The following is a 10,569-nucleotide window of genomic DNA, read 5'->3' as shown; positions in this document are numbered from 1 at the left end:
AGGAAGGAAGTTTTCTTCGAAGTATACGTCTCGCTTTTATCCTTCGAAACGTTTAGTAGATGAAACCTTAGCGACTGAAGAAGGGGATTTTTCGTTGTGCTTATTGTCCTGTATCTCTTTTTTTGCTTGTCTTGTTCCTTGGTTTGTGTCTATGTTTTTCGTCTCTCTATGTGTTCGACGTCTTTTTGGTGTCCTGTACACATATATGCGTGTATATGTACATGTAGAGGTAGGTACGTACATATATGTTTATATATATGCATATGTTCTATTTTATTAACATATATGTATATATACATATATGTGTATATGTATATATGAGTATATAGGGACTTGTGTGTTGTGTGTGCATGTGTGTATGTGGATATGTGTGTGTATGTGTGTATGTGTATGTGTGGTCGTGTGTGTGTATATATACATGTGTGTGTGTATATGTATATGCATGTATATGTGTATGTATATATATATATGTATATATATATATATATATGTAGATATATGTATGTATATGTATGTGTGTATATATATATATATATATATACATGGGTGTGTGTGTATGTATGTGTGTATGTATATGTGTGTGTGTGTGTGTGTATATATGTATACATATGTGTATAGGTATAAGTGAGAATTTCCTTATTTACCTAAAACCCTTTTTTTTTATTGTTTTATTTATTCTTCTATCTAATTTACCACTGACTCCTTGACCACTCCCCCAAGTATGATTTTTTTGCGCTATGCCTACCCCCAAAAAGTCCCCCACCACCACCCCTTTAAACCTGCCTAAATGTATAAAAGCCAATACAATTCTTGTTAACTAGCTTCCTGAAGATTTCTCTTGAATGAAAGAGTTCTAGTCCTGTAGAAGCTCCTTCTATATAATAAAAATATATATATATATATATATATATACATGAATATATATGAATAGGGAGAATTCACACAAAAAAAAGACGAAGACAGATGGAATAGACAACGAACAGATGTATTAGTATAACGCTCGGGAAGTGAAAATGTCTTTAAAGTTTCGAGCCTCCGCTCTTTCAAAGAAATGAATATATATATATATATATATATATATATAAATTAACAGAATGAGATAAAAATCAAAGGCTGTGAAAGTTTTCAGAACATTTATAAATAGGTCTTACAACTGTTTCCGGAATATTTTATATATCCCTTCATTGGAGACGGTGTGAGAAAATGGTTAAGCAATAGATAAGATATGAAATAGAGAGTGAAGTGGAATAATGAATATACACATACACACACACACACACACACACACACACATATATATATATATATATATATATATATATATATATATATATATATATATATATATATATACATATTCATATACATGCATTCATACATATATACATACATACATACATGCATACATACTTACCTACAGTTATATATACACGCAGTAAATATAATATTTCGAAATTAAATTGAATGAATGTATTCTAATGTCATTTAGAAAATATTACATCATTCAGAACAATAACAACTTTACAAATTCCCTACAGCGGTTCCTGTATTTATACATATTCCATGTTAACATTATCACTATTATAAAGCAACATTTTTCCGTCTCAGATTTTTACGTCTCAAATTTCTAACTTGTGAAAGTATAAATATCGTGTCATACGGTATAATAGACTTAAACACTGTTTCCCGAATAAAATGTTCTCAATTACTATATTTCTGTAATAGATTATTTATATTCAACGACTATTTATTCCATGTGTATTATTTATTACTATATTTCAATTAACGTATACTTTTAAAATATACATGCATATACAAACTGTGTAAATAGGAAAATTCCTTTCGAATGGCATTTAAAATTACAACTGATGGCTTATTCAAACAAAACTGTTGAATGGGCCATCAAGAAAATGATTGTATCAAAGTTAAAACTAAAGCTAATTTCATAGCAAATTTGACTGTCTATTTACGTCTATCACCTGCAAATGTTGCGTTGATATTTTTAAAATTCATTTAAAACATCATCGTCTTCATGCAGTAACACAAGCATGCACACATATATTAACATACACATATACATTCACACTCATATATATGTATGTATATATATATATATATATATATATATTTCGTTTTGAGATTTGGTTTGCAAGATTCTTTATATGAGTTCGTGTGTTGAAGCATATTCTGTTGTGTCTGGGGAGAGTCATTCTCTTTTAGTGCCTTATTATTTAACACACTCACCATTAAAATTTCGACTTATTCCTTATTTTTAGTTTCTAAATTGTTCGTTGCGTCTTGCAACCTTTTCAATAGTCTTGACTCTGTCCGTTATTTACACTATATATACATATATATACATATGTGTATATATATGTATTTGTAAATATACATATAATATATGTATATTATATATATATATATATTATATTATATATATATATATATATATATATATATGTATTCACACATATATATATACATATATATATCAGTGTGTGTATTTATTTGGCATAAAAAAGATGGCCAGCACGAAATACAAAAGAATCATTTTTCAAACACGATTTTTCAAACACGATTCAGGTAACTTGCAAAACGAAATGAAAAGCGCGCGAACACACACACATAGACACACACGCATATGTATATATAATACACACACAGACATATCTGTGTATGGCTGTGTATGCAGCATGTGTATTATATATACATATATTTCCGTGCGTATTGGTACACAGATATATATTCATTTATGTACACAAGTCAGAATATTATTCAGAATATTATTTAATTGCCCTATGTCAATGTTTTCATCATCGCTCAACAGAAAATCTCAATTAAGGACATGCTGAGGCAAAAAAGAAAATAAATGAATAACTGTTGGGAATATATCGTTCTATCTAACGATTGAGAACATCATAGTGCCCTAGATATTTGATTCTTCTTTATATCGTATATAGTTAGTCACCCTATAGTCATCGACTTCCAAAGTTTTTCTTTGTTATTCTGTTTATTTGTCTTTGCAAATCTGGGTATTCTGTGGATCATCGTCGAAAGTGGACAAGATTTTCCTGCTGGAATTAGAGTACCTAGTTTCTGTCGGCACGGGAGAAGATGCTACAACAGTCTTTCACTACTGGGACAGTCATCTGACAGTCATGAGGTAATATATATATATAATATATATATATATATATATATATATATATATATTGTGTGATGTTATTCTCTCTCTGTCTCTTGCTCATTATCACACAGATCTCTCTCTCTCTCTCTCTCTCTCTCTCTCTCTCTGTCTTTGTCTTGCTCTTACTCTCTGAACTCGGCACTTTTGCCCTCTTTCTTTCCAGTTCCCGTATCTTTTGAATACAGGTATCTTTTGTAGGTAAGTTTTTATTGTATATTTTGTGTATTGTAACGCTTTCTAAATGCTCAAGTATCTGTGTGGCGCTTAGTTCCATTATGATCGTATTCTCCTTATGGAGCATAAAGGCTTAACATTTTATCCTGCCGTCCTACCGATATACCGTTCGCCATACTCATTCGATGTACTGCCAAACATGTCAAATATTTTCCAACTTAGTCTCTGTTGATGGTTAGTGTGTGCCATATTCTGTTAGAAGCCGAGGCATGAACATAAGCCTCCTTCTTTATTTATTATAAACTTCTTGGAAGGCATATCAGTGCTCCATGTTTTTCACTGATTATTCGACATACATGAACGACTAATCCCAACCAGTCGGGATTCACATTCATCCTTTCGACCACCGAATACAAAATGACTTGCGAAATCTCCGTTGGTATGATTTCCCTAGTCACCATCTCACCCTTGTATGCCCACCTGTTACTACGTTACATAGTCATAGCTGAGTGAGATTGAACAACGTGAAAATAACCCAACGCTCAGACGTTCGTTGAATTGGAATCATGACCCCGCAATCGCGAGCTCCCTAATCCCTAGGCCACGCGCCTTTACACATCATTAGATGGCCAATGACTCTCTTGAGTTACTCCGCCCTTTGACAGTTTTAGTTTTCGTCCCGCTGTATTTACAATAATCAATTGAGATTGATCTCGAATGCTACCAGTAACATGTAACTCAGTACAACCTGTTACACAATCGGGTCATCTATGTTACACAGAAATGCCAAGCACCAGGAAACCTCAAGACACCAGACCAACAAAAAATTGTCATGAGTCTACCCACATTCCAACTAAAGCATTATCAGCTGGAAAAATTGAACAATATATTAGCACACGAATTCTAGTTTCATTTCTATATATTTGCATAGTAAAGAGTCCAACTTACTGTTACTTAAGATCCCTGTGCGAGAATTGTGACAGCTTAATTAAAATAACGGAGTAATAAGGTGAATAATAATAATAACGGTCTTCTAAAATCTCTCTATGACTAAAACACTGTTTTAAGAAAGGATGCGAATAAGTTCTACAGGCGAATTGGCTAAAGATTCTGGATTGAGAGTAGAGACTGAAGGCTTCATAATGGTGGGACGAGACCAAAGCTTGCTTACAAAACATTTCCAAGTTAATGTTGTTAAAAACCTTAAAAATAGTTCTGATCCAAAATGCAGATTTTGCAACACATTTAATGAAGCGATAGACCGTTTTTTTTTGTGTGGGAGGGGTCCTCTGCTAACACCTAATGAATATCAAAAGCGCCACGATAGAGAAGGAAAGTGTTTACGTTGGAAAATATATAAGCAATGCAAAATCGACAGTGATGGCAAATGGTATGAATAACATTCTAAGTCAGTGGTTGAAGTAAAAATATCAACATCCTCTCGGATTTCCCAGTCAACATTAGCAGAACATTCGAGGCTAATCGACTCAGCTCAGGTCAACAGCCCTGCACACAATTCCTACTTATCAAAGGGATTTTATATAGGGACGATGCATTGTTAATTACAACCGGTCTAACAAAATCTATATTAGAAAAAAGCTAGAAAACACATATAAATTCTTCACCAACATTAACCAATCTATCTCTTTCGAAAACTCTTACAGCACGGCAAATTTCATAGAGGTTAATTTAGATTTAAAACCTTCACTATACTTCCCATATCATAAACTGAATTAATACCTTAAATACAGAATCTAGCCACCATAAATCTACTTTCGAGAGAATTATCAAATGCATATCCATCAGAATATCCAATCTATCCGCCAAAGAGGAAATTTTCAATAACTACGCCAATTAGTATAAGCAAGCTCTAGCTGCTAGTGGTTTCTCCCAGACGATTAAATTTATGCCCAACACTAGATTTAAGGAACACCTCTCGAAATTTAGCACTATACAAACGCGCTCAAATATTGGAAATCCAAACCCTACTACTACGACAAGACAATCTCGCCCACCTAGTACCCACACGCACTACACTCGATCTACGAACACTAATACTAATATTAGACCTTCCAACTCTCCTCTAACATGCACTAGGAACTATACCTCCCATAACTTGCCTAATAAAAGCTGCGGCAGATCTATTTTCTGGTATACACCTCCATTCGCATTAAACGTAAGGGTCTCGCTAAAGCTTTATTTAAAATAGTAGAATCCAATTTTCCACTTAACCATAAGCACCATTCTATATTTAACAGATCATCATTGAAAGTATCCTATTAATCTACACCAAATATAGAATCTATTACCACCTCATCTAATAAACATAACCTTAGCTCTTACTACCTAAATACATACAACCCTACCATAGAGCTACACAATGAAAACACTGACACCGATCGCAATAATATATCTAATAGACCTGGTCCGACCACTTTAAGCAACTTAAGCATACACTATATAATGGATTCATACCTAGAACCGACGCAAACACTTATAGGCACACTGATACTAATAATACTGATTATATTATAAACACTACAATTAAAAATATATATACTTCAGCTAATAATAGGAATAGTGATAATATTAATGCTAACACCATCGGCAATATTACCTTTACTAAAAACCGTACTATTATTAACACTCCTACTTCAAACGCAAATATTAATAGCCGCAATAATAACATCACTAATACCACTTCCTCTACCACCGCTAACACTAACACTACTGACAATAATACTACTATTGCCGCTGTGGCTGCTGCAACAACAACAATAACAACTATTACGACTACTACTACTACTACTACCACTAAACTCCCTAATATAAACCCCTAACTCTAACTTCCACTCATAAATAATTTAACACACAACTAGCTCTTCCATTCTCGAGTACTACATACCCATAACACCATTGCTAAATATAACTCTACAGCCGCTGACCTTAGCCAGAACGGACACAAGCAATCGCTACTAGATTTCCTCCCCAATAACTTTAGACTTTAAGATTCCCTCAGACACCTACTACTCTCTTTAAATTCCTTTCATTTTGCTCTATTTTTCCTTATTTTTCTCTGATGACAGAATATCTCATATTCGGGGATATCCAGAAACAGCTGTAAGAGTTTTAATTTTTTCCAATGGTATAGTATACGACGTGAAATGTTTGCCTCCCCTTGTTGTTTCTTGCCCTCTTTGGCTACATCACAAATCTGCAATGTCTCCATAACTACCGCTTCAGCTATAACCCAGGAGCCCTAGTAATCCGTTACAGCACTTACCTAGCGTACCTAATCGTTTAGATCACTTGTGAACTAAACCCTCATACTTTGTATATATATATATAATATATATATATATATATACTCATAATTGTATAAACCCATTTTTGAAAGTGCCTGCCATACAAGTAGGTATCAGTATTTTCTATTCTAACACAACATCCACGTTACTTCTCGGTGGTAATACTGCATCTGTCACTAATAGATCGTTAGCCACTACATACATTTGTTTCTCTCCTTTTCTTTCTCCTTGTTTCTCTCCTTGCTTTTCTGTGTACCTTTCTGTAGAAGAGCATAGGCTCGAAACGTAAAAGACTTCTTCTATTCCAGAGCGTTATACCAATACATCTGTTTGTTTTGTACACCACCTGTCTTCGTCTTTTGTTTTTTTTTCGTAAACTCTCCATATACATATATGTATACACACTCACACACACATATATAGTTCAAATTTACAGAAAACAAAAGACGAAGACAGGTGTAGGAACAACAGGCAGGTGTATAAGTCTGACGCTCGGGAAGAATTGAAAAGTCTTTGACGTTTAGAGTCTACACTCTTCGACAGAAAGGATTTAAAAGAAAAATGGAAAGAGAACGAAAAAGAACAGATAAATCATGAGTGAGATTAACAGTTCAACATGGTGAAACAATCATAAGGAAGACGCTGAATGACAGGGAGATAATGATGGTGACCCGGTCAAACAAATTTCCTCTGACGCGCGTTGGTGTGTGAGTGTTTATGTATAAATTGGGGTGTGTGAGTATGTATGTGTGGGGGAGATGAAAAATATGTGGGCCTCTGTGTGTTTATGAGTGTAAGTAACCCAGTGCGTATATTATGTGGATTGATATGCGTTACGTCTACTTATATGTATATGTGTTTGCATATGGACGTGTGTGCGGATGTGTGCGGTTATCATGTTTGCGTGCAAACGCATTGGCCTGGATGCGTGTGTATGTGCACTAGTAACTTATTGTATATCAATATTTATAAATCTGAAATGAGAAATTTTGTTTGTCTGATTTTGGCATTGGAACGGGTCAAAGGGCACTAGATCCCGTTGGATTGACCTCAAAATTTACAGAGAAATGTAACAGAGGTGAGGACGTGACTGGGTTAGGTTAGAAATCCCTATCTTAAAAAGTGTGGTTACTAGGGCAAAAAACGCACGCTTTGACAAGTCTTCTCTCATTCTCTTATCTGCCTGTCTTCCTCCGTATCTCTCTGTTTCCTCTCTTCCATTCCCTTTCTCTCTATAACGACGTTTGAGAGCTACTACTATCTTTCACCCGCCGCCTTCGTGAGCGCTGTCACTCTTTCCGCCATCACCTCCCTCTCTCTCTCTCTCTGTACGTCTATCTGCATTCATAGATAGTTTTATTATCGCCACCTCCACAACACAATCATGAGAACAAACATTATGAATCAGTTATTTATTGGGTTAATTTATATATATGTGTGTGTGTGTCTGTATCTATATATAAATATGTATATATAATGTATATATACAAAGTGTATATATCTGTATATATATATATATAATTTGTATACATTAGCATATATAATGCGTACACACACACATGTATATAATGCGTATATATGTACATATATAGATATATATATTATGTGTGCATTATGTGGTCGATTGAGCTGAAAATATGCATACCTATGTTAAAAGTGCTGGTGAGCTTGCGTGGCAACTATTTTCCCCCTCAAATGAAAGGCGTAACCTCTAGGACAAATTTTCTCATCTTTTAAAATGTGGCCCGATTACACCCGAATGAAATCGGCTTATATTAACCAAACAAGTAAAACAATGAAAAACTATGCCATTTAAATCCCAAGTAACGTCGAGTATCTCTGTAGGTCTACTACATATTTGTGAAAAGGGCAGACGTTGTCACACAAGCAGTTTTACAGGCAAAAGTGTTAGTATATATGGTAGGATTCAGTTGAAAATTTGCACACCTATGTTAAAAGTCCTGGCGAGTTTGCTTGGCAACTTTGATTTTGCTCAATTGAAAGGTGTGGCCTCTAGGGCAAAATTCCTCATCTTTAAAGTGTGGCCCGCGTAGATCCGAATGAAATCGAGTTATAATACCGAAACAAATAAAACAATGATAAACTATTTTAACCCCGAGCAAGTCCGGGTTTCTCTGCTATATATATATATATATATATATATATATATATATATATATATATAAAAGAGGTTTTGGGTCAAAATTGTGTGCACGTTTTGCTACGACAGAGGTTTGCGGCCACACCAGTGTTCAGATCAAGCTGAAAATTGACACAGGCATAGAAAGCGTGATGAGGCAGAGTTGAGTAGATTAAAACTCACCATCTGGAAATATATGGTTGCTATGGGGAGAAGATTCAAGGGGGCTCTCAGCCCCTCCAGATTGGCACGATTGGCATCTAATCCTATCTATAAAATGAAGAAGGCGAACGTTGATACAAATTGGATTTTTATGTAAAAAGTTGTCTAAATGGGGCTGGAAGGGGATTCAAATTTACAGGAGGGGGTAACTTGAGGGGGGAGGGAGAATTGATTGGGAGACGTTTTGTGGCGCTACAGTGGTTGCTTTGGTGTGAAAATTGGGACTTTATTGATTTGGGGGGACATTTGGTGGTCTAGATTGAACACCTTTTGCTCGATTTCAATCAAATTTTGAATATGGTAAAGTGGAAGCGGATTTGTAATTTAAACGCGGAAATCTAATTCTTTTTATAAATGGCAGAGAGAGATAAAGAGAGATAAAGAGTAAGAGAAAGCGAGGGAGAGTAAGAGAGTGGGAAAATGAGAAAGGATAGAGAAACAAAGAGTGAGAATGTGGAAATAAGAAACAGAAAGTAACAACCACAACCTCACCTGCGCGTAGAGCGGGTTACCTTAAGTTAGTATACATATAATTACATAATTATGTATAAATATGTGTGGGTCCGCGCGGATGTGTATATTATATGATTGTATAGCAGTATTCTTTTTGCACAAATCTTATTCGAGTCAATACGAAATAATATTCTGCACACTTCCCGTTATAAAATGGCATATATATCCTATCCGTTTTACACACTATTTCCTGCCAGGATTACGTAGTATATATAACTTTCTAAAGAACATATTCTTGCTTTAGTACTTGATTTCTTGATAGTTGAAATTTCCGGTTTTTTTTTGGGGGGTTTCCAAAACGAAAAGGGAATTTCGAGATCGATTCCTCCCGAACTTGCACAACTAGGAAGAAAAAGAGGCGTTCTTATAATTAATAAATTAATAAAATTCTTAAGTTTCACATGTCACAGTCACCCAAGAACTGTTTTTTTTTTATATTTGTAATCACTCATCTTTCCTGGTTTATATTTGTAGGTATATGTATATCCTGTTTATAATTTTTGGATTAAATTTTTCGGGCAGTCCCTTACACCTAAACCAGTTGCTCAATTGATTTTCCTTTCCGAGTTAAAATGTATGCGCATATATCCATTAGTGATCAAAATGAAAATCGGGCGTATCTTTGCATAAAACGATAGAAGCTAGCAAAAATATTTTCTTTCGCCTTAAATATCAAACACGTGAACAGGTTCACTTGCTACTATGTCAGTACTACTGTTTGTCGGTTACACTTTTCATATTTTTTTTTTATATTTAAGCTCGATCAGTTGTTAATTCTAATTATGTTAGCATGACTAATATTAAGGTATTTCTAAAAGCAAAAGTCTTGAATATTATTGTTTTATTGATCTACAACGTTACTAAGTGCTGGCAAGGTCAATGTGAAAATATGCATGTCACATGATTGGATTTATGTTGCTATTTTAAGTCCCTTTAGCTGACACTTGTGTTTACTCCAATGAATACAAAAGCTATTTAGTACAATGTATTAGAATGGATAACATGATATTGGGTTGAATTGTAAATTT

The sequence above is a fragment of the Octopus sinensis genome, linkage group LG5 (assembly GCF_006345805.1).
Source record: "Octopus sinensis linkage group LG5, ASM634580v1, whole genome shotgun sequence".
Lineage (NCBI taxonomy): Eukaryota > Metazoa > Mollusca > Cephalopoda > Octopoda > Octopodidae > Octopus > Octopus sinensis.
Note: the sequence above shows the minus strand (reverse complement) of the source record.